Below are 27,846 nucleotides of genomic sequence, written 5' to 3' on the forward strand. Positions count from 1 at the left end.
CCCATCAGTGCAGCAATGCTTATTCAATACCGCCAGCAGATGGAGACACTGGGGGATAATTTTCTAAGGATTTATACTGATTTTTCCTGTCTGAATTTGTCGCACAGAAAGTTGCAGGCCAAATATGTGTGACATTTCTGCGACTTTAGCTTCTAGAGCATTTTTACAACATTATACATAGGTGCTGAATACATAAAAAGCGACTGTTCAGCGACAGACAAGTCGCATCGGCTGAAAGTAGGCCAGAATGTCAGTCCATGTTGGAGCAGGTTTAGATACAGTCTAAAGCATAGATCTCAAAGTCTGTGCACAGAATTTAGCAAGGGCCTCGCACCTTCTGATGCATCAGGTAGGTGCACAATAGCATAGCCTAACCCTCTGTACTTTGGTCTATATTGATGCGGGACATAGACAGCCAGCTGATGACCAATCCATTAGTGCAATGGATGGCTGGAAGCATTTGTCTTTGCCTTTGCAATACCACAGAAGCAATGCATGGTCAATGTACAGCAATGACACACCTGTGTGAACAGCCAGGAGACCCCCCCCCCCATGTTATGTTACATAGTTACCTAGTTAGTACGGTCGAAAAAAGACATATGTCCATCAAGTTCAACCAGGGAATTAAGGGGTAGGGGTGTGGCGCGATATTGGGGAAGGGATGAGATTTTATATTTCTTCATAAGCATTAATCTTATTTTGTCAATTAGGAACATTCAGCACCCACCCGCTATCAAGGCAGCTGCCTATCATGTCATGCCCTACCTGCACAGGTGTGCTGGCTACTCAAATGATCCAATTAAGGAGGCCATTTAGTCAGCAGCAGCAGAAGTCCTGTGCCTGGACGCTCCAACAGGGGCCAGACACAAGCAGAAGCAGAAGCAGCAGAAGCAGCAGCAGCACCACCTTTTGTTTTTTGGCTGCAGCAGCAGCAAGGCCCACAGGGCTGGCTAGCTGGCTAGCCAGCAAGCAGGTAGCAATGAAAGTAGGAATCTTTCTTTTTAACCCTGTAAGGGGGTGGTGCACTGTACCCGAAGATACTGCCATATCGGGTCAATGCATAGGGCGACGGAAGCAAGCTTCGAAATCGGCCCCCGTTCTCAAAAATCCATTTAATATATGGTCCCCTGATAGGGGACGTATCAGATATTAAACTGATAAGAACAGATACTACACTTGATCTTAGCCAAAAGGCCGAGAAGCGATAACCGTGAAAGGGGCGGGCCCAACAAGGTCCCCTTCATGGGCACTATCACTGCTTGCTGTCAGGGAGGCTGCCAGACAATTTTCCATGCACACTCTGGGCTGGGGGGCAGTCAACCACCAGTACACACAGCAGAACCTAAACCCATACCATTATTGCTAAGCAGCAAGACAGGGGCCCATTGCACTCCCACGGGGCCTTTTTAAATGCAATTCATAACCCGGATTTGCCAGGAACCCTTCTTACTCCTCCTACTTGCATGTGACACTGGGCTTAGGATCTGCATAGGAAACACACACACAAGCACACACCTACCTTTGTTGCCTGCAGATGCCTCCTTGGCTGTCCCCAAACGGTATCAAACCAATACCCACGGGAAGCTGTAAGCATAGAGGACATGCCTGCACCCCATTGGACTTACCTGTGTGGGTTAAATCCGGGTTATTTGACAACCTATGGCGGTGATGGTTCTGCTCAGGCAGAGCAGTGCTGATGCTCCTCATAAAGCTGTCGCTGCTGTGAAGGTTCTAGGTGACATCACAAATCCCTATGGTTACATACACAACAAAGCTGGGTTGTTGTTGTTTACACTCTGCAAGGCCTGTGGAAGTGAGTGACATCATAGCACTGTAGTTCTGAGGGTTCAAGATGGATGCAACAATCTCCTGTTGCTTCTATGAAGGCCGTAATAGACGACATCACCAAACAGCTCCATAGTCACATACACAGCAAAGGAGAGATGTTGTTTACACCTAGTGATGTCAGTGGTATTGAGTGACATCACAGCACAGTGCTAAGGCTCCTGGGCCTGGACACAGCAGCGGCTGCAATATCTCAACGGAGAATACGTTTATATCTATGTGTGTGTGTGCGCATATATATATATATATATATATATATATATATATATATATATATTTCTCCGCCGAAATCACTTTTAAACCCATTTCCACCTTTTTTTCCCTTCTCTTCCTCTTACTTTTTTTTCACGTTTTTTTACGTTTTTCTCCTTTTCGCCTCTTTTCTGGGCGTATTATTCTTCTTTTTCTTCTTTTTTTTCGTCTAATGCATACCCCATCAGTGCAGCAATGCTTATTCAATACCGCCAGCAGATGGAGACACTGGGGGATAATTTTCTAAGGATTTATACTGATTTTTCCTGTCTGAATTTGTCGCACAGAAAGTTGCAGGCCAAATATGTGTGACATTTCTGCGACTTTAGCTTCTAGAGCATTTTTACAACATTATACATAGGTGCTGAATACATAAAAAGCGACTGTTCAGCGACAGACAAGTCGCATCGGCTGAAAGTAGGCCAGAATGTCAGTCCATGTTGGAGCAGGTTTAGATACAGTCTAAAGCATAGATCTCAAAGTCTGTGCACAGAATTTAGCAAGGGCCTCGCACCTTCTGATGCATCAGGTAGGTGCACAATAGCATAGCCTAACCCTCTGTACTTTGGTCTATATTGATGCGGGACATAGACAGCCAGCTGATGACCAATCCATTAGTGCAATGGATGGCTGGAAGCATTTGTCTTTGCCTTTGCAATACCACAGAAGCAATGCATGGTCAATGTACAGCAATGACACACCTGTGTGAACAGCCAGGAGACCCCCCCCCCATGTTATGTTACATAGTTACATAGTTAGTACGGTCGAAAAAAGACATATGTCCATCAAGTTCAACCAGGGAATTAAGGGGTAGGGGTGTGGCGCGATATTGGGGAAGGGATGAGATTTTATATTTCTTCATAAGCATTAATCTTATTTTGTCAATTAGGAACATTCAGCACCCACCCGCTATCAAGGCAGCTGCCTATCATGTCATGCCCTACCTGCACAGGTGTGCTGGCTACTCAAATGATCCAATTAAGGAGGCCATTTAGTCAGCAGCAGCAGAAGTCCTGTGCCTGGACGCTCCAACAGGGGCCAGACACAAGCAGAAGCAGCAGAAGCAGCAGCACCACCTTTTGTTTTTTGGCTGCAGCAGCAGCAAGGCCCACAGGGCTGGCTAGCCAGCAAGCAGGTAGCAATGAAAGTAGGAATCTTTCTTTTTAACCCTGTAAGGGGGTGGTGCACTGTACCCGAAGATACTGCCATATCGGGTCAATGCATAGGGCGACGGAAGCAAGCTTCGAAATCGGCCCCCGTTCTCAAAAATCCATTTAATATATGGTCCCCAGATAGGGGACGTATCAGATATTAAACTGATAAGAACAGATACTACACTTGATCTTAGCCAAAAGGCCGAGAAGCGATAACCGTGAAAGGGGCGGGCCCAACAAGGTCCCCTTCATGGGCACTATCACTGCTTGCTGTCAGGGAGGCTGCCAGACAATTTTCCATGCACACTCTGGGCTGGGGGGCAGTCAACCACCAGTACACACAGCAGAACCTAAACCCATACCATTATTGCTAAGCAGCAAGACAGGGGCCCATTGCACTCCCACGGGGCCTTTTTAAATGCAATCCATAACCCGGATTTGCCAGGAACCCTTCTTACTCCTCCTACTTGCATGTGACACTGGGCTTAGGATCTGCATAGGAAACACACACACAAGCACACACCTACCTTTGTTGCCTGCAGATGCCTCCTTGGCTGTCCCCAAACGGTATCAAACCAACACCCACGGGAAGCTGTAAGCATAGAGGACATGCCTGCACCCCATTGGACTTACCTGTGTGGGTTAAATCCGGGTTATTTGACAACCTATGGCGGTGATGGTTCTGCTCAGGCAGAGCAGTGCTGATGCTCCTCATAAAGCTGTCGCTGCTGTGAAGGTTCTAGGTGACATCACAAATCCCTATGGTTACATACACAACAAAGCTGGGTTGTTGTTGTTTACACTCTGCAAGGCCTGTGGAAGTGAGTGACATCATAGCACTGTAGTTCTGAGGGTTCAAGATGGATGCAACAATCTCCTGTTGCTTCTATGAAGGCCGTAATAGACGACATCACCAAACAGCTCCATAGTCACATACACAGCAAAGGAGAGATGTTGTTTACACCTAGTGATGTCAGTGGTATTGAGTGACATCACAGCACAGTGCTAAGGCTCCTGGGCCTGGACACAGCAGCGGCTGCAATATCTCAACGGAGAATACGTTTATATCTATGTGTGTGTGTGCGCATATATATATATATATATATATATATATATATATATATATATATTTCTCCGCCGAAATCACTTTTAAACCCATTTCCACCTTTTTTTCCCTTCTCTTCCTCTTACTTTTTTTTCACGTTTTTTTACGTTTTTCTCCTTTTCGCCTCTTTTCTGGGCGTATTATTCTTCTTTTTCTTCTTTTTTTTCGTCTAATGCATACCCCATCAGTGCAGCAATGCTTATTCAATACCGCCAGCAGATGGAGACACTGGGGGATAATTTTCTAAGGATTTATACTGATTTTTCCTGTCTGAATTTGTCGCACAGAAAGTTGCAGGCCAAATATGTGTGACATTTCTGCGACTTTAGCTTCTAGAGCATTTTTACAACATTATACATAGGTGCTGAATACATAAAAAGCGACTGTTCAGCGACAGACAAGTCGCATCGGCTGAAAGTAGGCCAGAATGTCAGTCCATGTTGGAGCAGGTTTAGATACAGTCTAAAGCATAGATCTCAAAGTCTGTGCACAGAATTTAGCAAGGGCCTCGCACCTTCTGATGCATCAGGTAGGTGCACAATAGCATAGCCTAACCCTCTGTACTTTGGTCTATATTGATGCGGGACATAGACAGCCAGCTGATGACCAATCCATTAGTGCAATGGATGGCTGGAAGCATTTGTCTTTGCCTTTGCAATACCACAGAAGCAATGCATGGTCAATGTACAGCAATGACACACCTGTGTGAACAGCCAGGAGACCCCCCCCCCCCCCATGTTATGTTACATAGTTACATAGTTAGTACGGTCGAAAAAAGACATATGTCCATCAAGTTCAACCAGGGAATTAAGGGGTAGGGGTGTGGCGCGATATTGGGGAAGGGATGAGATTTTATATTTCTTCATAAGCATTAATCTTATTTTGTCAATTAGGAACATTCAGCACCCACCCGCTATCAAGGCAGCTGCCTATCATGTCATGCCCTACCTGCACAGGTGTGCTGGCTACTCAAATGATCCAATTAAGGAGGCCATTTAGTCAGCAGCAGCAGAAGTCCTGTGCCTGGACGCTCCAACAGCAGAAGCAGCAGCAGCACCACCTTTTGTTTTTTGGCTGCAGCAGCAGCAGCAGCAGCAGCAAGGCCCACAGGGCTGGCTAGCTGGCTAGCCAGCAAGCAGGTAGCAATGAAAGTAGGAATCTTTCTTTTTAACCCTGTAAGGGGGTGGTGCACTGTACCCGAAGATACTGCCATATCGGGTCAATGCATAGGGCGACGGAAGCAAGCTTCGAAATCGGCCCCCGTTCTCAAAAATCCATTTAATATATGGTCCCCAGATAGGGGACGTATCAGATATTAAACTGATAAGAACAGATACTACACTTGATCTTAGCCAAAAGGCCGAGAAGCGATAACCGTGAAAGGGGCGGGCCCAACAAGGTCCCCTTCATGGGCACTATCACTGCTTGCTGTCAGGGAGGCTGCCAGACAATTTTCCATGCACACTCTGGGCTGGGGGGCAGTCAACCACCAGTACACACAGCAGAACCTAAACCCATACCATTATTGCTAAGCAGCAAGACAGGGGCCCATTGCACTCCCACGGGGCCTTTTTAAATGCAATCCATAACCCGGATTTGCCAGGAACCCTTCTTACTCCTCCTACTTGCATGTGACACTGGGCTTAGGATCTGCATAGGAAACACACACACAAGCACACACCTACCTTTGTTGCCTGCAGATGCCTCCTTGGCTGTCCCCAAACGGTATCAAACCAACACCCACGGGAAGCTGTAAGCATAGAGGACATGCCTGCACCCCATTGGACTTACCTGTGTGGGTTAAATCCGGGTTATTTGACAACCTATGGCGGTGATGGTTCTGCTCAGGCAGAGCAGTGCTGATGCTCCTCATAAAGCTGTCGCTGCTGTGAAGGTTCTAGGTGACATCACAATCCCTATGGTTACATACACAACAAAGCTGGGTTGTTGTTGTTTACACTCTGCAAGGCCTGTGGAAGTGAGTGATATCATAGCACTGTAGTTCTGAGGGTTCTAGATGGATGCAACAATCTCCTGTTGCTTCTATGAAGGCCATAATAGACGACATCACCAAACAGCTCAATAGTCACATACACAGCAAAGGAGAGATGTTGTTTACACCTAGTGATGTCAGTGGTATTGAGTGACATCACAGCACAGTGCTAAGGCTCCTGGGCCTGGACACAGCAGCGGCTGCAATATCTCAACGGAGAATACGTTTATATATATGTGTGTGTGTGCGCGTATATATATATATATATATATATATATATATATATATATATATTTCTCCGCCGAAATCACTTTTAAACCCATTTCCACCTTTTTTTCCCTTCTCTTCCTCTTACTTTTTTTTCACGTTTTTTTACGTTTTTCTCCTTTTCGCCTCTTTTCTGGGCGTATTATTCTTCTTTTTCTTCTTTTTTTTCGTCTAATGCATACCCCATCAGTGCAGCAATGCTTATTCAATACCGCCAGCAGATGGAGACACTGGGGGATAATTTTCTAAGGATTTATACTGATTTTTCCTGTCTGAATTTGTCGCACAGAAAGTTGCAGGCCAAATATGTGTGACATTTCTGCGACTTTAGCTTCTAGAGCATTTTTACAACATTATACATAGGTGCTGAATACATAAAAAGCGACTGTTCAGCGACAGACAAGTCGCATCGGCTGAAAGTAGGCCAGAATGTCAGTCCATGTTGGAGCAGGTTTAGATACAGTCTAAAGCATAGATCTCAAAGTCTGTGCACAGAATTTAGCAAGGGCCTCGCACCTTCTGATGCATCAGGTAGGTGCACTATAGCATAGCCTAACCCTCTGTACTTTGGTCTATATTGATGCGGGACATAGACAGCCAGCTGATGACCAATCCATTAGTGCAATGGATGGCTGGAAGCATTTGTCTTTGCCTTTGCAATACCACAGAAGCAATGCATGGTCAATGTACAGCAATGACACACCTGTGTGAACAGCCAGGAGACCCCCCCATGTTATGTTACATAGTTACATAGTTAGTACGGTCGAAAAAAGACATATGTCCATCAAGTTCAACCAGGGAATTAAGGGGTAGGGGTGTGGCGCGATATTGGGGAAGGGATGAGATTTTATATTTCTTCATAAGCATTAATCTTATTTTGTCAATTAGGAACATTCAGCACCCACCCGCTATCAAGGCAGCTGCCTATCATGTCATGCCCTACCTGCACAGGTGTGCTGGCTACTCAAATGATCCAATTAAGGAGGCCATTTAGTCAGCAGCAGCAGAAGTCCTGTGCCTGGACGCTCCAACAGCGGCCAGACACAAGCAGAAGCAGCAGAAGCAGCAGCAGCAGCAGCAGCAAGGCCCACAGGGCTGGCTAGCTGGCTAGCCAGCAAGCAGGTAGCAATGAAAGTAGGAATCTTTCTTTTTAACCCTGTAAGGGGGTGGTGCACTGTACCCGAAGATACTGCCATATCGGGTCAATGCATAGGGCGACGGAAGCAAGCTTCGAAATCGGCCCCCGTTCTCAAAAATCCATTTAATATATGGTCCCCAGATAGGGGACGTATCAGATATTAAACTGATAAGAACAGATACTACACTTGATCTTAGCCAAAAGGCCGAGAAGCGATAACCGTGAAAGGGGCGGGCCCAACAAGGTCCCCTTCATGGGCACTATCACTGCTTGCTGTCAGGGAGGCTGCCAGACAATTTTCCATGCACACTCTGGGCTGGGGGGCAGTCAACCACCAGTACACACAGCAGAACCTAAACCCATACCATTATTGCTAAGCAGCAAGACAGGGGCCCATTGCACTCCCACGGGGCCTTTTTAAATGCAATCCATAACCCGGATTTGCCAGGAACCCTTCTTACTCCTCCTACTTGCATGTGACACTGGGCTTAGGATCTGCATAGGAAACACACACACAAGCACACACCTACCTTTGTTGCCTGCAGATGCCTCCTTGGCTGTCCCCAAACGGTATCAAACCAACACCCACGGGAAGCTGTAAGCATAGAGGACATGCCTGCACCCCATTGGACTTACCTGTGTGGGTTAAATCCGGGTTATTTGACAACCTATGGCGGTGATGGTTCTGCTCAGGCAGAGCAGTGCTGATGCTCCTCATAAAGCTGTCGCTGCTGTGAAGGTTCTAGGTGACATCACAATCCCTATGGTTACATACACAACAAAGCTGGGTTGTTGTTGTTTACACTCTGCAAGGCCTGTGGAAGTGAGTGACATCATAGCACTGTAGTTCTGAGGGTTCTAGATGGATGCAACAATCTCCTGTTGCTTCTATGAAGGCCATAATAGACGACATCACCAAACAGCTCCATAGTCACATACACAGCAAAGGAGAGATGTTGTTTACACCTAGTGATGTCAGTGGTATTGAGTGACATCACAGCACAGTGCTAAGGCTCCTGGGCCTGGACACAGCAGCGGCTGCAATATCTCAACGGAGAATACGTTTATATATATGTGTGTGTGTGCGCGTATATATATATATATATATATATATATATATATATATATATATTTATTTCTCCGCCGAAATCACTTTTAAACCCATTTCCACCTTTTTTTCCCTTCTCTTCCTCTTACTTTTTTTTCAAGTTTTTTTACGTTTTTCTCCTTTTCGCCTCTTTTCTGGGCGTATTATTCTTCTTTTTCTTCTTTTTTTTCGTCTAATGCATACCCCATCAGTGCAGCAATGCTTATTCAATACCGCCAGCAGATGGAGACACTGGGGGATAATTTTCTAAGGATTTATACTGATTTTTCCTGTCTGAATTTGTCGCACAGAAAGTTGCAGGCCAAATATGTGTGACATTTCTGCGACTTTAGCTTCTAGAGCATTTTTACAACATTATACATAGGTGCTGAATACATAAAAAGCGACTGTTCAGCGACAGACAAGTCGCATCGGCTGAAAGTAGGCCAGAATGTCAGTCCATGTTGGAGCAGGTTTAGATACAGTCTAAAGCATAGATCTCAAAGTCTGTGCACAGAATTTAGCAAGGGCCTCGCACCTTCTGATGCATCAGGTAGGTGCACTATAGCATAGCCTAACCCTCTGTACTTTGGTCTATATTGATGCGGGACATAGACAGCCAGCTGATGACCAATCCATTAGTGCAATGGATGGCTGGAAGCATTTGTCTTTGCCTTTGCAATACCACAGAAGCAATGCATGGTCAATGTACAGCAATGACACACCTGTGTGAACAGCCAGGAGACCCCCCCATGTTATGTTACATAGTTACATAGTTAGTACGGTCGAAAAAAGACATATGTCCATCAAGTTCAACCAGGGAATTAAGGGGTAGGGGTGTGGCGCGATATTGGGGAAGGGATGAGATTTTATATTTCTTCATAAGCATTAATCTTATTTTGTCAATTAGGAACATTCAGCACCCACCCGCTATCAAGGCAGCTGCCTATCATGTCATGCCCTACCTGCACAGGTGTGCTGGCTACTCAAATGATCCAATTAAGGAGGCCATTTAGTCAGCAGCAGCAGAAGTCCTGTGCCTGGACGCTCCAACAGCGGCCAGACACAAGCAGAAGCAGCAGAAGCAGCAGCAGCACCACCTTTTGTTTTTTGGCTGCAGCAGCAGCAGCAGCAGCAAGGCCCACAGGGCTGGCTAGCTGGCTAGCCAGCAAGCAGGTAGCAATGAAAGTAGGAATCTTTCTTTTTAACCCTGTAAGGGGGTGGTGCACTGTACCCGAAGATACTGCCATATCGGGTCAATGCATAGGGCGACGGAAGCAAGCTTCGAAATCGGCCCCCGTTCTCAAAAATCCATTTAATATATGGTCCCCAGATAGGGGACGTATCAGATATTAAACTGATAAGAACAGATACTACACTTGATCTTAGCCAAAAGGCCGAGAAGCGATAACCGTGAAAGGGGCGGGCCCAACAAGGTCCCCTTCATGGGCACTATCACTGCTTGCTGTCAGGGAGGCTGCCAGACAATTTTCCATGCACACTCTGGGCTGGGGGGCAGTCAACCACCAGTACACACAGCAGAACCTAAACCCATACCATTATTGCTAAGCAGCAAGACAGGGGCCCATTGCACTCCCACGGGGCCTTTTTAAATGCAATCCATAACCCGGATTTGCCAGGAACCCTTCTTACTCCTCCTACTTGCATGTGACACTGGGCTTAGGATCTGCATAGGAAACACACACACAAGCACACACCTACCTTTGTTGCCTGCAGATGCCTCCTTGGCTGTCCCCAAACGGTATCAAACCAACACCCACGGGAAGCTGTAAGCATAGAGGACATGCCTGCACCCCATTGGACTTACCTGTGTGGGTTAAATCCGGGTTATTTGACAACCTATGGCGGTGATGGTTCTGCTCAGGCAGAGCAGTGCTGATGCTCCTCATAAAGCTGTCGCTGCTGTGAAGGTTCTAGGTGACATCACAATCCCTATGGTTACATACACAACAAAGCTGGGTTGTTGTTGTTTACACTCTGCAAGGCCTGTGGAAGTGAGTGACATCATAGCACTGTAGTTCTGAGGGTTCTAGATGGATGCAACAATCTCCTGTTGCTTCTATGAAGGCCATAATAGACGACATCACCAAACAGCTCCATAGTCACATACACAGCAAAGGAGAGATGTTGTTTACACCTAGTGATGTCAGTGGTATTGAGTGACATCACAGCACAGTGCTAAGGCTCCTGGGCCTGGACACAGCAGCGGCTGCAATATCTCAACGGAGAATACGTTTATATATATGTGTGTGTGTGCGCGTATATATATATATATATATATATATATATATATATATATATATATTTCTCCGCCGAAATCACTTTTAAACCCATTTCCACCTTTTTTTCCCTTCTCTTCCTCTTACTTTTTTTTCACGTTTTTTTACGTTTTTCTCCTTTTCGCCTCTTTTCTGGGCGTATTATTCTTCTTTTTCTTCTTTTTTTTCGTCTAATGCATACCCCATCAGTGCAGCAATGCTTATTCAATACCGCCAGCAGATGGAGACACTGGGGGATAATTTTCTAAGGATTTATACTGATTTTTCCTGTCTGAATTTGTCGCACAGAAAGTTGCAGGCCAAATATGTGTGACATTTCTGCGACTTTAGCTTCTAGAGCATTTTTACAACATTATACATAGGTGCTGAATACATAAAAAGCGACTGTTCAGCGACAGACAAGTCGCATCGGCTGAAAGTAGGCCAGAATGTCAGTCCATGTTGGAGCAGGTTTAGATACAGTCTAAAGTATAGATCTCAAAGTCTGTGCACAGAATTTAGCAAGGGCCTCGCACCTTCTGATGCATCAGGTAGGTGCACTATAGCATAGCCTAACCCTCTGTACTTTGGTCTATATTGATGCGGGACATAGACAGCCAGCTGATGACCAATCCATTAGTGCAATGGATGGCTGGAAGCATTTGTCTTTGCCTTTGCAATACCACAGAAGCAATGCATGGTCAATGTACAGCAATGACACACCTGTGTGAACAGCCAGGAGACCCCCCCATGTTATGTTACATAGTTACATAGTTAGTACGGTCGAAAAAAGACATATGTCCATCAAGTTCAACCAGGGAATTAAGGGGTAGGGGTGTGGCGCGATATTGGGGAAGGGATGAGATTTTATATTTCTTCATAAGCATTAATCTTATTTTGTCAATTAGGAACATTCAGCACCCACCCGCTATCAAGGCAGCTGCCTATCATGTCATGCCCTACCTGCACAGGTGTGCTGGCTACTCAAATGATCCAATTAAGGAGGCCATTTAGTCAGCAGCAGCAGAAGTCCTGTGCCTGGACGCTCCAACAGCGGCCAGACACAAGCAGAAGCAGCAGAAGCAGCAGCAGCACCACCTTTTGTTTTTTGGCTGCAGCAGCAGCAGCAGCAAGGCCCACAGGGCTGGCTAGCTGGCTAGCCAGCAAGCAGGTAGCAATGAAAGTAGGAATCTTTCTTTTTAACCCTGTAAGGGGGTGGTGCACTGTACCCGAAGATACTGCCATATCGGGTCAATGCATAGGGCGACGGAAGCAAGCTTCGAAATCGGCCCCCGTTCTCAAAAATCCATTTAATATATGGTCCCCAGATAGGGGACGTATCAGATATTAAACTGATAAGAACAGATACTACACTTGATCTTAGCCAAAAGGCCGAGAAGCGATAACCGTGAAAGGGGCGGGCCCAACAAGGTCCCCTTCATGGGCACTATCACTGCTTGCTGTCAGGGAGGCTGCCAGACAATTTTCCATGCACACTCTGGGCTGGGGGGCAGTCAACCACCAGTACACACAGCAGAACCTAAACCCATACCATTATTGCTAAGCAGCAAGACAGGGGCCCATTGCACTCCCACGGGGCCTTTTTAAATGCAATCCATAACCCGGATTTGCCAGGAACCCTTCTTACTCCTCCTACTTGCATGTGACACTGGGCTTAGGATCTGCATAGGAAACACACACACAAGCACACACCTACCTTTGTTGCCTGCAGATGCCTCCTTGGCTGTCCCCAAACGGTATCAAACCAACACCCACGGGAAGCTGTAAGCATAGAGGACATGCCTGCACCCCATTGGACTTACCTGTGTGGGTTAAATCCGGGTTATTTGACAACCTATGGCGGTGATGGTTCTGCTCAGGCAGAGCAGTGCTGATGCTCCTCATAAAGCTGTCGCTGCTGTGAAGGTTCTAGGTGACATCACAATCCCTATGGTTACATACACAACAAAGCTGGGTTGTTGTTGTTTACACTCTGCAAGGCCTGTGGAAGTGAGTGACATCATAGCACTGTAGTTCTGAGGGTTCTAGATGGATGCAACAATCTCCTGTTGCTTCTATGAAGGCCATAATAGACGACATCACCAAACAGCTCCATAGTCACATACACAGCAAAGGAGAGATGTTGTTTACACCTAGTGATGTCAGTGGTATTGAGTGACATCACAGCACAGTGCTAAGGCTCCTGGGCCTGGACACAGCAGCGGCTGCAATATCTCAACGGAGAATACGTTTATATATATGTGTGTGTGTGCGCGTATATATATATATATATATATATATATATATATATATATATATATATATTTCTCCGCCGAAATCACTTTTAAACCCATTTCCACCTTTTTTTCCCTTCTCTTCCTCTTACTTTTTTTTCACGTTTTTTTACGTTTTTCTCCTTTTCGCCTCTTTTCTGGGCGTATTATTCTTCTTTTTCTTCTTTTTTTTCGTCTAATGCATACCCCATCAGTGCAGCAATGCTTATTCAATACCGCCAGCAGATGGAGACACTGGGGGATAATTTTCTAAGGATTTATACTGATTTTTCCTGTCTGAATTTGTCGCACAGAAAGTTGCAGGCCAAATATGTGTGACATTTCTGCGACTTTAGCTTCTAGAGCATTTTTACAACATTATACATAGGTGCTGAATACATAAAAAGCGACTGTTCAGCGACAGACAAGTCGCATCGGCTGAAAGTAGGCCAGAATGTCAGTCCATGTTGGAGCAGGTTTAGATACAGTCTAAAGCATAGATCTCAAAGTCTGTGCACAGAATTTAGCAAGGGCCTCGCACCTTCTGATGCATCAGGTAGGTGCACTATAGCATAGCCTAACCCTCTGTACTTTGGTCTATATTGATGCGGGACATAGACAGCCAGCTGATGACCAATCCATTAGTGCAATGGATGGCTGGAAGCATTTGTCTTTGCCTTTGCAATACCACAGAAGCAATGCATGGTCAATGTACAGCAATGACACACCTGTGAACAGCCAGGAGACCCCCCCATGTTATGTTACATAGTTACATAGTTAGTACGGTCGAAAAAAGACATATGTCCATCAAGTTCAACCAGGGAATTAAGGGGTAGGGGTGTGGCGCGATATTGGGGAAGGGATGAGATTTTATATTTCTTCATAAGCATTAATCTTATTTTGTCAATTAGGAACATTCAGCACCCACCCGCTATCAAGGCAGCTGCCTATCATGTCATGCCCTACCTGCACAGGTGTGCTGGCTACTCAAATGATCCAATTAAGGAGGCCATTTAGTCAGCAGCAGCAGAAGTCCTGTGCCTGGACGCTCCAACAGCGGCCAGACACAAGCAGAAGCAGCAGAAGCAGCAGCAGCACCACCTTTTGTTTTTTGGCTGCAGCAGCAGCAGCAGCAGCAAGGCCCACAGGGCTGGCTAGCTGGCTAGCCAGCAAGCAGGTAGCAATGAAAGTAGGAATCTTTCTTTTTAACCCTGTAAGGGGGTGGTGCACTGTACCCGAAGATACTGCCATATCGGGTCAATGCATAGGGCGACGGAAGCAAGCTTCGAAATCGGCCCCCGTTCTCAAAAATCCATTTAATATATGGTCCCCAGATAGGGGACGTATCAGATATTAAACTGATAAGAACAGATACTACACTTGATCTTAGCCAAAAGGCCGAGAAGCGATAACCGTGAAAGGGGCGGGCCCAACAAGGTCCCCTTCATGGGCACTATCACTGCTTGCTGTCAGGGAGGCTGCCAGACAATTTTCCATGCACACTCTGGGCTGGGGGGCAGTCAACCACCAGTACACACAGCAGAACCTAAACCCATACCATTATTGCTAAGCAGCAAGACAGGGGCCCATTGCACTCCCACGGGGCCTTTTTAAATGCAATCCATAACCCGGATTTGCCAGGAACCCTTCTTACTCCTCCTACTTGCATGTGACACTGGGCTTAGGATCTGCATAGGAAACACACACACAAGCACACACCTACCTTTGTTGCCTGCAGATGCCTCCTTGGCTGTCCCCAAACGGTATCAAACCAACACCCACGGGAAGCTGTAAGCATAGAGGACATGCCTGCACCCCATTGGACTTACCTGTGTGGGTTAAATCCGGGTTATTTGACAACCTATGGCGGTGATGGTTCTGCTCAGGCAGAGCAGTGCTGATGCTCCTCATAAAGCTGTCGCTGCTGTGAAGGTTCTAGGTGACATCACAATCCCTATGGTTACATACACAACAAAGCTGGGTTGTTGTTGTTTACACTCTGCAAGGCCTGTGGAAGTGAGTGACATCATAGCACTGTAGTTCTGAGGGTTCTAGATGGATGCAACAATCTCCTGTTGCTTCTATGAAGGCCATAATAGACGACATCACCAAACAGCTCCATAGTCACATACACAGCAAAGGAGAGATGTTGTTTACACCTAGTGATGTCAGTGGTATTGAGTGACATCACAGCACAGTGCTAAGGCTCCTGGGCCTGGACACAGCAGCGGCTGCAATATCTCAACGGAGAATACGTTTATATATATGTGTGTGTGTGCGCGTATATATATATATATATATATATATATATATATATATATATATATATTTCTCCGCCGAAATCACTTTTAAACCCATTTCCACCTTTTTTTCCCTTCTCTTCCTCTTACTTTTTTTTCACGTTTTTTTACGTTTTTCTCCTTTTCGCCTCTTTTCTGGGCGTATTATTCTTCTTTTTCTTCTTTTTTTTCGTCTAATGCATACCCCATCAGTGCAGCAATGCTTATTCAATACCGCCAGCAGATGGAGACACTGGGGGATAATTTTCTAAGGATTTATACTGATTTTTCCTGTCTGAATTTGTCGCACAGAAAGTTGCAGGCCAAATATGTGTGACATTTCTGCGACTTTAGCTTCTAGAGCATTTTTACAACATTATACATAGGTGCTGAATACATAAAAAGCGACTGTTCAGCGACAGACAAGTCGCATCGGCTGAAAGTAGGCCAGAATGTCAGTCCATGTTGGAGCAGGTTTAGATACAGTCTAAAGCATAGATCTCAAAGTCTGTGCACAGAATTTAGCAAGGGCCTCGCACCTTCTGATGCATCAGGTAGGTGCACTATAGCATAGCCTAACCCTCTGTACTTTGGTCTATATTGATGCGGGACATAGACAGCCAGCTGATGACCAATCCATTAGTGCAATGGATGGCTGGAAGCATTTGTCTTTGCCTTTGCAATACCACAGAAGCAATGCATGGTCAATGTACAGCAATGACACACCTGTGAACAGCCAGGAGACCCCCCCATGTTATGTTACATAGTTACATAGTTAGTACGGTCGAAAAAAGACATATGTCCATCAAGTTCAACCAGGGAATTAAGGGGTAGGGGTGTGGCGCGATATTGGGGAAGGGATGAGATTTTATATTTCTTCATAAGCATTAATCTTATTTTGTCAATTAGGAACATTCAGCACCCACCCGCTATCAAGGCAGCTGCCTATCATGTCATGCCCTACCTGCACAGGTGTGCTGGCTACTCAAATGATCCAATTAAGGAGGCCATTTAGTCAGCAGCAGCAGAAGTCCTGTGCCTGGACGCTCCAACAGCGGCCAGACACAAGCAGAAGCAGCAGAAGCAGCAGCAGCACCACCTTTTGTTTTTTGGCTGCAGCAGCAGCAGCAGCAGCAAGGCCCACAGGGCTGGCTAGCTGGCTAGCCAGCAAGCAGGTAGCAATGAAAGTAGGAATCTTTCTTTTTAACCCTGTAAGGGGGTGGTGCACTGTACCCGAAGATACTGCCATATCGGGTCAATGCATAGGGCGACGGAAGCAAGCTTCGAAATCGGCCCCCGTTCTCAAAAATCCATTTAATATATGGTCCCCAGATAGGGGACGTATCAGATATTAAACTGATAAGAACAGATACTACACTTGATCTTAGCCAAAAGGCCGAGAAGCGATAACCGTGAAAGGGGCGGGCCCAACAAGGTCCCCTTCATGGGCACTATCACTGCTTGCTGTCAGGGAGGCTGCCAGACAATTTTCCATGCACACTCTGGGCTGGGGGGCAGTCAACCACCAGTACACACAGCAGAACCTAAACCCATACCATTATTGCTAAGCAGCAAGACAGGGGCCCATTGCACTCCCACGGGGCCTTTTTAAATGCAATCCATAACCCGGATTTGCCAGGAACCCTTCTTACTCCTCCTACTTGCATGTGACACTGGGCTTAGGATCTGCATAGGAAACACACACACAAGCACACACCTACCTTTGTTGCCTGCAGATGCCTCCTTGGCTGTCCCCAAACGGTATCAAACCAACACCCACGGGAAGCTGTAAGCATAGAGGACATGCCTGCACCCCATTGGACTTACCTGTGTGGGTTAAATCCGGGTTATTTGACAACCTATGGCGGTGATGGTTCTGCTCAGGCAGAGCAGTGCTGATGCTCCTCATAAAGCTGTCGCTGCTGTGAAGGTTCTAGGTGACATCACAATCCCTATGGTTACATACACAACAAAGCTGGGTTGTTGTTGTTTACACTCTGCAAGGCCTGTGGAAGTGAGTGACATCATAGCACTGTAGTTCTGAGGGTTCTAGATGGATGCAACAATCTCCTGTTGCTTCTATGAAGGCCATAATAGACGACATCACCAAACAGCTCCATAGTCACATACACAGCAAAGGAGAGATGTTGTTTACACCTAGTGATGTCAGTGGTATTGAGTGACATCACAGCACAGTGCTAAGGCTCCTGGGCCTGGACACAGCAGCGGCTGCAATATCTCAACGGAGAATACGTTTATATATATGTGTGTGTGTGCGCGTATATATATATATATATATATATATATATATATATATATATATATTTCTCCGCCGAAATCACTTTTAAACCCATTTCCACCTTTTTTTCCCTTCTCTTCCTCTTACTTTTTTTTCACGTTTTTTTACGTTTTTCTCCTTTTCGCCTCTTTTCTGGGCGTATTATTCTTCTTTTTCTTCTTTTTTTTCGTCTAATGCATACCCCATCAGTGCAGCAATGCTTATTCAATACCGCCAGCAGATGGAGACACTGGGGGATAATTTTCTAAGGATTTATACTGATTTTTCCTGTCTGAATTTGTCGCACAGAAAGTTGCAGGCCAAATATGTGTGACATTTCTGCGACTTTAGCTTCTAGAGCATTTTTACAACATTATACATAGGTGCTGAATACATAAAAAGCGACTGTTCAGCGACAGACAAGTCGCATCGGCTGAAAGTAGGCCAGAATGTCAGTCCATGTTGGAGCAGGTTTAGATACAGTCTAAAGCATAGATCTCAAAGTCTGTGCACAGAATTTAGCAAGGGCCTCGCACCTTCTGATGCATCAGGTAGGTGCACTATAGCATAGCCTAACCCTCTGTACTTTGGTCTATATTGATGCGGGACATAGACAGCCAGCTGATGACCAATCCATTAGTGCAATGGATGGCTGGAAGCATTTGTCTTTGCCTTTGCAATACCACAGAAGCAATGCATGGTCAATGTACAGCAATGACACACCTGTGAACAGCCAGGAGACCCCCCCATGTTATGTTACATAGTTACATAGTTAGTACGGTCGAAAAAAGACATATGTCCATCAAGTTCAACCAGGGAATTAAGGGGTAGGGGTGTGGCGCGATATTGGGGAAGGGATGAGATTTTATATTTCTTCATAAGCATTAATCTTATTTTGTCAATTAGGAACATTCAGCACCCACCCGCTATCAAGGCAGCTGCCTATCATGTCATGCCCTACCTGCACAGGTGTGCTGGCTACTCAAATGATCCAATTAAGGAGGCCATTTAGTCAGCAGCAGCAGAAGTCCTGTGCCTGGACGCTCCAACAGCGGCCAGACACAAGCAGAAGCAGCAGAAGCAGCAGCAGCACCACCTTTTGTTTTTTGGCTGCAGCAGCAGCAGCAGCAGCAAGGCCCACAGGGCTGGCTAGCTGGCTAGCCAGCAAGCAGGTAGCAATGAAAGTAGGAATCTTTCTTTTTAACCCTGTAAGGGGGTGGTGCACTGTACCCGAAGATACTGCCATATCGGGTCAATGCATAGGGCGACGGAAGCAAGCTTCGAAATCGGCCCCCGTTCTCAAAAATCCATTTAATATATGGTCCCCAGATAGGGGACGTATCAGATATTAAACTGATAAGAACAGATACTACACTTGATCTTAGCCAAAAGGCCGAGAAGCGATAACCGTGAAAGGGGCGGGCCCAACAAGGTCCCCTTCATGGGCACTATCACTGCTTGCTGTCAGGGAGGCTGCCAGACAATTTTCCATGCACACTCTGGGCTGGGGGGCAGTCAACCACCAGTACACACAGCAGAACCTAAACCCATACCATTATTGCTAAGCAGCAAGACAGGGGCCCATTGCACTCCCACGGGGCCTTTTTAAATGCAATCCATAACCCGGATTTGCCAGGAACCCTTCTTACTCCTCCTACTTGCATGTGACACTGGGCTTAGGATCTGCATAGGAAACACACACACAAGCACACACCTACCTTTGTTGCCTGCAGATGCCTCCTTGGCTGTCCCCAAACGGTATCAAACCAACACCCACGGGAAGCTGTAAGCATAGAGGACATGCCTGCACCCCATTGGACTTACCTGTGTGGGTTAAATCCGGGTTATTTGACAACCTATGGCGGTGATGGTTCTGCTCAGGCAGAGCAGTGCTGATGCTCCTCATAAAGCTGTCGCTGCTGTGAAGGTTCTAGGTGACATCACAATCCCTATGGTTACATACACAACAAAGCTGGGTTGTTGTTGTTTACACTCTGCAAGGCCTGTGGAAGTGAGTGACATCATAGCACTGTAGTTCTGAGGGTTCTAGATGGATGCAACAATCTCCTGTTGCTTCTATGAAGGCCATAATAGACGACATCACCAAACAGCTCCATAGTCACATACACAGCAAAGGAGAGATGTTGTTTACACCTAGTGATGTCAGTGGTATTGAGTGACATCACAGCACAGTGCTAAGGCTCCTGGGCCTGGACACAGCAGCGGCTGCAATATCTCAACGGAGAATACGTTTATATATATGTGTGTGTGTGCGCATATATATATATATATATATATATATATATATATATATTTCTCCGCCGAAATCACTTTTAAACCCATTTCCACCTTTTTTTCCCTTCTCTTCCTCTTACTTTTTTTTCACGTTTTTTTACGTTTTTCTCCTTTTCGCCTCTTTTCTGGGCGTATTATTCTTCTTTTTCTTCTTTTTTTTCGTCTAATGCATACCCCATCAGTGCAGCAATGCTTATTCAATACCGCCAGCAGATGGAGACACTGGGGGATAATTTTCTAAGGATTTATACTGATTTTTCCTGTCTGAATTTGTCGCACAGAAAGTTGCAGGCCAAATATGTGTGACATTTCTGCGACTTTAGCTTCTAGAGCATTTTTACAACATTATACATAGGTGCTGAATACATAAAAAGCGACTGTTCAGCGACAGACAAGTCGCATCGGCTGAAAGTAGGCCAGAATGTCAGTCCATGTTGGAGCAGGTTTAGATACAGTCTAAAGTATAGATCTCAAAGTCTGTGCACAGAATTTAGCAAGGGCCTCGCACCTTCTGATGCATCAGGTAGGTTCACAATAGCATAGCCTAACCCTCTGTACTTTGGTCTATATTGATGCGGGACATAGACAGCCAGCTGATGACCAATCCATTAGTGCAATGGATGGCTGGAAGCATTTGTCTTTGCCTTTGCAATACCACAGAAGCAATGCATGGTCAATGTACAGCAATGACACACCTGTGTGAACAGCCAGGAGACCCCCCCATGTTATGTTACATAGTTACATAGTTAGTACGGTCGAAAAAAGACATATGTCCATCAAGTTCAACCAGGGAATTAAGGGGTAGGGGTGTGGCGCGATATTGGGGAAGGGATGAGATTTTATATTTCTTCATAAGCATTAATCTTATTTTGTCAATTAGGAACATTCAGCACCCACCCGCTATCAAGGCAGCTGCCTATCATGTCATGCCCTACCTGCACAGGTGTGCTGGCTACTCAAATGATCCAATTAAGGAGGCCATTTAGTCAGCAGCAGCAGAAGTCCTGTGCCTGGACGCTCCAACAGCGGCCAGACACAAGCAGAAGCAGCAGAAGCAGCAGCAGCACCACCTTTTGTTTTTTGGCTGCAGCAGCAGCAGCAGCAGCAAGGCCCACAGGGCTGGCTAGCTGGCTAGCCAGCAAGCAGGTAGCAATGAAAGTAGGAATCTTTCTTTTTAACCCTGTAAGGGGGTGGTGCACTGTACCCGAAGATACTGCCATATCGGGTCAATGCATAGGGCGACGGAAGCAAGCTTCGAAATCGGCCCCCGTTCTCAAAAATCCATTTAATATATGGTCCCCAGATAGGGGACGTATCAGATATTAAACTGATAAGAACAGATTTTTTTTTTAACTTGACTACCCTTACGGGGGCAACTTTATTAAAAATTAAATAATGTTAACAAAGTTGTGCAAATATGTCAATAAATACAGTTACATATAAATAACATATTTACAACATATTAAAACATAAAATGGGCACTTGGTGGCTTTACAAGATAGAATTCCATTCTTTTAAAAACCATTTTCTAGATAAAAGCGGAAATCTCTTCTTGTCTAAAAGATAGTACTGGTACATTTCATAAAAACAGATAGATAAAATGTCCTTCACAGATAAAACCTCATGCTTGAACAATAAAATATTCCTGGCCTTCCACAGAGCTGCCTTCACACAGTTTATGATCTTCCATGCAATAGTCTCTTGAGTCCGTGTTGGGCATTCCAGGCAACCATAAAAAACCACTGCAATATTTAAGTCTTTTAGTCCAGTTATCCTTTTTACCAGAGGGAGTATCTTTGTCCATATTTTCTGCGAGTAAAAACAAGTCCATATTAGATGGTGCACGGTCTCCTCTTGTCGGCATCCCTCCCTCGGGCAGGTTGCAGAGTTGGATAATCCTCTTCGGTGCTGGAATGCCCGGCATGGAAGACACTCGTGTGCGCAGCTCCAGGCCAGGTCCTTCTGTGAATTAAAAAGATAATTAATACTCAACATCTTCCAAATCTGTATACACTTCTGTTCGTTAAAATTTTTGATGGGAGTCACGGTACTGGTTTCTTTTATTTCCTTTAGTAGTTTTTTGCTATTGCACAGATCCTGAACACTTTTACCTTTAAAATTATATAAGTTTAAAATTTTTCCTAAAATCATGTATTGAGGGGGTAAATTCAAAGAATAAGGGCAACTTAAAACTGTAGAAAACCAGCCGTTCCTCCGCATAAAATAACCAGTATTAAAACGAACAAAATAAGACCAGTAGCTATCTTTAAAAACAGTAGTAAAACACATGCTAAAAAACTTTATTAAAAGGAAAGCTTTAAAATCTGGAAAATCCTTACCGCCCCTGGAGTTCGGTTTTATCACAATTTGTCTCTTTAATTTTTCGCTCTTAGAACTCCAAAAGAAAGTAAAACAAGCTTTTGTTATTTTCTTTAGAACCATTTCGGGGGGTGGGAAAACCAGACTTAAATACAATAAAATAGGTAAAAGCACCATTTTTGTAATTAAAACCTTCCCTTCCATTGTAAGTTCTCGCATGTTCCACATACATATTTTCTTATTTATTTTTTGAGCCACCAAGTCCCAGCTATTAAAACCATTATTAGACTCGTCAAAGGAGACACCTAAAATCTGCACCGACTCAGACACAGGGACGGGCACATCATACAAAGGCATTCCGCCTATGTTTAAAATGTTACTTTTGTTAAAATTGACTTTAAAACCGGAGGCACAATTAAAATATTGAATCTGTTTTAGCGTCTTCTGAAGCGATGGGGTGTCCCTGCAAAACACCGCAACATCGTCCATGTACCCCACTACCTTCGCCTCTAGTCCCCCTCCTCCTGGCAGGGGGACTCCATGGATCTGCTTATCCTTTCGTATTGTACATAAAAGAGGCTCTATTGCGCAAATGAAGAGTAGTGGGGACAAGGGACACCCCTGCTTCACTCCGGAATTTAAAAACACGCCCTGTGTCTTAAAACCATTTACTAAAATTTTACTAGTACAGTTATCATAAAAAGCTCTAAGAGACAATAAAAAGCCATCAGGTATACCCATTTTCTCTAAAACCTTAAAAAGATAAAAATGTGACACCCTGTCGAAAGCTTTTTCAAAATCTATGGATAAAACCGCCAGCTTTCCTTTTCTTAATTTGGTGTCGCTAATTACATCCTTTAAAAGGTTTAGGTTCTCCCATAAACTCCTCCCAGGCACCCCACAGACTTGGTTTGTATGAATTATTTTATGGATTACGTTCTTTAAGCGGTTAGCACACAGTTTCGCCATTATTTTATAGTCGCAGTTCAGAAGGGTGATTGGTCTCCAGTTTTTGAGTTCCGACCGGTCTCCCTTTTTGAATAGCAGGGAGACATCACCCTTCTTCCATGAGCCTGGGAGGATTTTAGACTTAAAGACTTCCGTAAAAAGGGAGAACAAATCTTCTTTTAAAATACCATAAAAAGTAACATAAAATTCAATGGGTATACCATCCGGCCCAGGCACTTTACCTGTTTTAAAACTCTTGACGGTCTCTAAAATCTCCTGCTCTGAAATATTCTGCAATAAAAAAGACTGTGAGACAGGATCTAAAAAATTGGTGATCTCCTTTAACGAGTCATTCATAAAACATTCATCAATGTGTTTTACATTGAAAAGATCCGCATAAAACTCTTGCACCTTTTTTAAAATACCCTGTACATCATTCACTCCTTCAATGTTTTCTATTAACCTTCTATTTTCATGTATTTTCTTAAAAAAATACCTGGAGCAGGTCTCGTTTTCCTCAAGATGCTGTATTCGAGACCTAAAGATAATTTCTTTTCCTTTCTGCTCCAGGCACTTAGTTATTTCTTTTTTAAGATCATGTACCTCCTTCTCCACCTCCATCCCATGTGCTCTGAATTTGTACAGGGTTTGCAGACGAGTATTTAGGATATTATAAAATTCACGTTTTTCTTTAGCTTTCCTAACCCCAACACGGATAAAAAATTCTTTTATTTTTAGTTTCATTTTTTCCCACCAGATACTGGTGGGAGTGTTGGGGTCTTTTACTCGTCTGCATTCCTTGTAAAAGGTGATAAAATCTGATAAAACCTGCGGATCTTCTAAAAGGGACACGTTTAACTTCCAGGCATTCCTACCAGTTCTCCTTTTAAAATCACTTTTAACTTTAAAATACAATAATTTATGGTCAGAAAAAACATTGGTAAAAAGATCACAGTTAAAAGGCAGTACTTGATAAGAACAAAAAATAAAATCTATCCTGGAGCTACAGCTTGCATTGCTCCAGGTAACACCGTCTTCCTCTGGTACGTTAAAATTACATTTTTTAAAAACATCAGTGAGATTAAAATCTAAAATCAAGTTTTTTAACATAAAAGACGTCTTATCATAGTTCCTACTCACTGCGTTCGAAAAACGGCGTTCTCCCCTTAAAATACAATTAAAATCACCTGATAAAACAAGAGGACTAGAATTGTTAATAAAAAGGGGTAAAATCTCCAACATTTTTATTCTTTCATTCTTATCAGGAGAACCATAAAAATTTAAAAACTGCCATTTAATACCATTAATAAAAGCGCTGACCAATAAAATTCTGCCTGGTAAAATTTCATTAAAACTCTCAATTAAAACGTTCCCTTTAAAAAGTATGGCGACCCCTGCTGATCTGGACTCATTTGATCCAGACCAGACTGATGGACCGTGCACCCAATCATCTTCATATTCTTTATAATTTAATCTGTGCGGGATGCCACATTCCTGCAGGAAAAGGACGGAAGCAGCAAAAACCGACAAGTAATTAAATAGGGCAACCCTTCTTACTCTGGCGCTCACACTTCTCACGTTCAAGGACAGACCGGACAACTCAGCCATGGGAATGTACAAGAAAACGTCTTACACCTCTGATTCCCCCTCCGAAGCCTCATACCCCCCAAAATCTGACTCAACTGTACGCATAGAGGAAGCAGGAGAGGAGGCACCATCACTCAGCCGACCCCCCTCCTCCATCATGATTGAGGCATAGTTGTTCTCGGGCATCCTGGCAATCAGGGCTCCAGACTCATTGGGTTCTTCCACCTCTTGCCCCTCCATAGGGGTCGGGTGTTCACTTAGTTCAGTCTCTGGTACCTCAGAGACGGTCACCCCTGAAACCTCCTCCTGGCAGGGAGGAGGGGGGGTATCCCCTATGGGGACCTGTGGAGGAACGTCACTTGGGTTCCCTGCATCCGCAGGTACTTCCATCGGCTCCCCCTGGACCGCCTCCGAATAGAGTCTTCTGGAGCCCCTCCGCCTTTTAACCTTCACCTCTCCACCCGGATCATCGCTCTCAGGGGGACCCTGAGCCAGAGGTTGCTGAGGAGCGGATTCGGCCGCCGTCCGCTCCTCTCTTAACCCAGCATGCTCCTGGGGGCCAGTTTTTTCACCACTTGCACGTTTTTTGGCCATCCTCTGCTCTTTAGGGTCCCCTCCTTTTGCCTGAGGGGGGTCTTTCTCCTTCTCCATCTCACCGCTTACCTCTTGTGGGGGGGTAATCACTGGCTCTGCTTGCCTCGGCTGGTGTCCCGGTTGCTGTCCTTGCTGCCTCCAGGGTTGCCACTGCTGCTCCGTCCTATGTCTGTGGGGACAAGAGGAGAAAAGGTGACCGAATTGTTGACAGAAATTGCACCTCCCTCCTCTTGTGCATTTCTCTGTCTCGTGCTGTGTGCTACCACATTTTTTGCATGTACTTTCACAGTTTTCTTTTGTGTGTCCATATCTGTGACACTTCCTGCAGTAGCTTGGCATCCCCGCATAAAAGAGGTCGCCACACATATTATTTATTTTAAAACGAGCTGGTGGTAGTTGTATTCCCCCTGGCAATCTGTCATCTTTTTTGCATGTAACCTGAAATCTCCACTTAGATGTCCAGATGCCACAGCTGTTCATGATTTTTCCTCTGCACTCAACCTTACTAAAATAGACTTGTAAAAACAACTCAACATCGTGTAGGTTGGCGAAAGGGGAATACATCTTTACTACCACCAGCTTAATATCGTCTAGAACGTGCTCAATAATCCGGACACCCTGAAGCTTTTTGTCTTTACTCGCAGCAGCTCTGGTAACAAAATCTCTGTGGATGCCATTTTGTGTGAACGTCACATCAAAAATTTTACGCTTCGGGTAGTCCTGGATTGCCAATATCTCGCCCTTCTGTATTCCGAAAACTCCTCCGAGCACGTCCTCTACTACGAATTTCAAATCGTCCGCCCTTTTCGTATCATCCGTGAGAATGACTCTCACGGTGTTTTTGATCCTTGCGTATGCCGGCACAGAACCTGGATCCGGATCATCATCCATGGTTCTAACCTCTCTCCACCCGAAGGTCTTGAGAGGCGATCGCTACTCGTTACCCTGGGACTAGGCCCTCTCCCCAATAGCAACAAGTGGGTGAAGCCCAGGCAATAAACCTGGGCGATCCCACAAGGCCGAGGAGAGGGGTACCCGAGTACCTTCTGACCAGATCTCCTGTATTACTACACTTGATCTTAGCCAAAAGGCCGAGAAGCGATAACCGTGAAAGGGGCGGGCCCAACAAGGTCCCCTTCATGGGCACTATCACTGCTTGCTGTCAGGGAGGCTGCCAGACAATTTTCCATGCACACTCTGGGCTGGGGGGCAGTCAACCACCAGTACACACAGCAGAACCTAAACCCATACCATTATTGCTAAGCAGCAAGACAGGGGCCCATTGCACTCCCACGGGGCCTTTTTAAATGCAATCCATAACCCGGATTTGCCAGGAACCCTTCTTACTCCTCCTACTTGCATGTGACACTGGGCTTAGGATCTGCATAGGAAACACACACACAAGCACACACCTACCTTTGTTGCCTGCAGATGCCTCCTTGGCTGTCCCCAAACGGTATCAAACCAACACCCACGGGAAGCTGTAAGCATAGAGGACATGCCTGCACCCCATTGGACTTACCTGTGTGGGTTAAATCCGGGTTATTTGACAACCTATGGCGGTGATGGTTCTGCTCAGGCAGAGCAGTGCTGATGCTCCTCATAAAGCTGTCGCTGCTGTGAAGGTTCTAGGTGACATCACAATCCCTATGGTTACATACACAACAAAGCTGGGTTGTTGTTGTTTACACTCTGCAAGGCCTGTGGAAGTGAGTGACATCATAGCACTGTAGTTCTGAGGGTTCTAGATGGATGCAACAATCTCCTGTTGCTTCTATGAAGGCCATAATAGACGACATCACCAAACAGCTCCATAGTCACATACACAGCAAAGGAGAGATGTTGTTTACACCTAGTGATGTCAGTGGTATTGAGTGACATCACAGCACAGTGCTAAGGCTCCTGGGCCTGGACACAGCAGCGGCTGCAATATCTCAACGGAGAATACGTTTATATATATGTGTGTGTGTGCGCGTATATATATATATATATATATATATATATATATATATATATATATTTCTCCGCCGAAATCACTTTTAAACCCATTTCCACCTTTTTTTCCCTTCTCTTCCTCTTACTTTTTTTTCACGTTTTTTTACGTTTTTCTCCTTTTCGCCTCTTTTCTGGGCGTATTATTCTTCTTTTTCTTC

The 27,846-nt window shown here is 45.1% G+C and overlaps 9 non-coding genes and 2 pseudogenes across 9 annotated transcripts; all 11 read right to left on the reverse strand.

Moving 5' to 3' along the window:
* Nucleotides 1-1,015: 1,015 nt before the first annotated feature.
* On the reverse strand, nt 1,016-1,206 carry LOC130348690 (U2 spliceosomal RNA). The gene has a single exon (XR_008886189.1). It is a non-coding gene; the product is annotated as a U2 spliceosomal RNA (small nuclear RNA).
* Nucleotides 1,207-3,274: 2,068 nt separating this feature from the next.
* Nucleotides 3,275-3,465, reverse strand: LOC130348728 (U2 spliceosomal RNA). Its single transcript, XR_008886218.1, has one exon. It is a non-coding gene; the product is annotated as a U2 spliceosomal RNA (small nuclear RNA).
* A 2,072-nt stretch (nt 3,466-5,537) lies between these two features.
* On the reverse strand, nt 5,538-5,728 carry LOC130348729 (U2 spliceosomal RNA). The gene has a single exon (XR_008886219.1). It is a non-coding gene; the product is annotated as a U2 spliceosomal RNA (small nuclear RNA).
* Nucleotides 5,729-7,780: 2,052 nt separating this feature from the next.
* LOC130348730 (U2 spliceosomal RNA) lies at nt 7,781-7,971 on the reverse strand. The gene has a single exon (XR_008886220.1). It is a non-coding gene; the product is annotated as a U2 spliceosomal RNA (small nuclear RNA).
* A 2,088-nt stretch (nt 7,972-10,059) lies between these two features.
* Nucleotides 10,060-10,250, reverse strand: LOC130348732 (U2 spliceosomal RNA). The gene has a single exon (XR_008886222.1). It is a non-coding gene; the product is annotated as a U2 spliceosomal RNA (small nuclear RNA).
* A 2,083-nt stretch (nt 10,251-12,333) lies between these two features.
* On the reverse strand, nt 12,334-12,524 carry LOC130348733 (U2 spliceosomal RNA). Its single transcript, XR_008886223.1, has one exon. It is a non-coding gene; the product is annotated as a U2 spliceosomal RNA (small nuclear RNA).
* A 2,088-nt stretch (nt 12,525-14,612) lies between these two features.
* LOC130348734 (U2 spliceosomal RNA) lies at nt 14,613-14,803 on the reverse strand. Its single transcript, XR_008886224.1, has one exon. It is a non-coding gene; the product is annotated as a U2 spliceosomal RNA (small nuclear RNA).
* Nucleotides 14,804-16,889: 2,086 nt separating this feature from the next.
* Nucleotides 16,890-17,080, reverse strand: LOC130348735 (U2 spliceosomal RNA). Its single transcript, XR_008886225.1, has one exon. It is a non-coding gene; the product is annotated as a U2 spliceosomal RNA (small nuclear RNA).
* A 2,084-nt stretch (nt 17,081-19,164) lies between these two features.
* LOC130348737 (U2 spliceosomal RNA) lies at nt 19,165-19,355 on the reverse strand. The gene has a single exon (XR_008886226.1). It is a non-coding gene; the product is annotated as a U2 spliceosomal RNA (small nuclear RNA).
* Nucleotides 19,356-21,433: 2,078 nt separating this feature from the next.
* LOC130348704 (U2 spliceosomal RNA) lies at nt 21,434-21,637 on the reverse strand (annotated as a pseudogene).
* Nucleotides 21,638-26,663: 5,026 nt separating this feature from the next.
* On the reverse strand, nt 26,664-26,796 carry LOC130348708 (U2 spliceosomal RNA; annotated as a pseudogene).
* Nucleotides 26,797-27,846: the final 1,050 nt, after the last annotated feature.

Source organism: Hyla sarda, unplaced genomic scaffold (genome assembly GCF_029499605.1).
Source record: "Hyla sarda isolate aHylSar1 unplaced genomic scaffold, aHylSar1.hap1 scaffold_886, whole genome shotgun sequence".
Lineage (NCBI taxonomy): Eukaryota > Metazoa > Chordata > Amphibia > Anura > Hylidae > Hyla > Hyla sarda.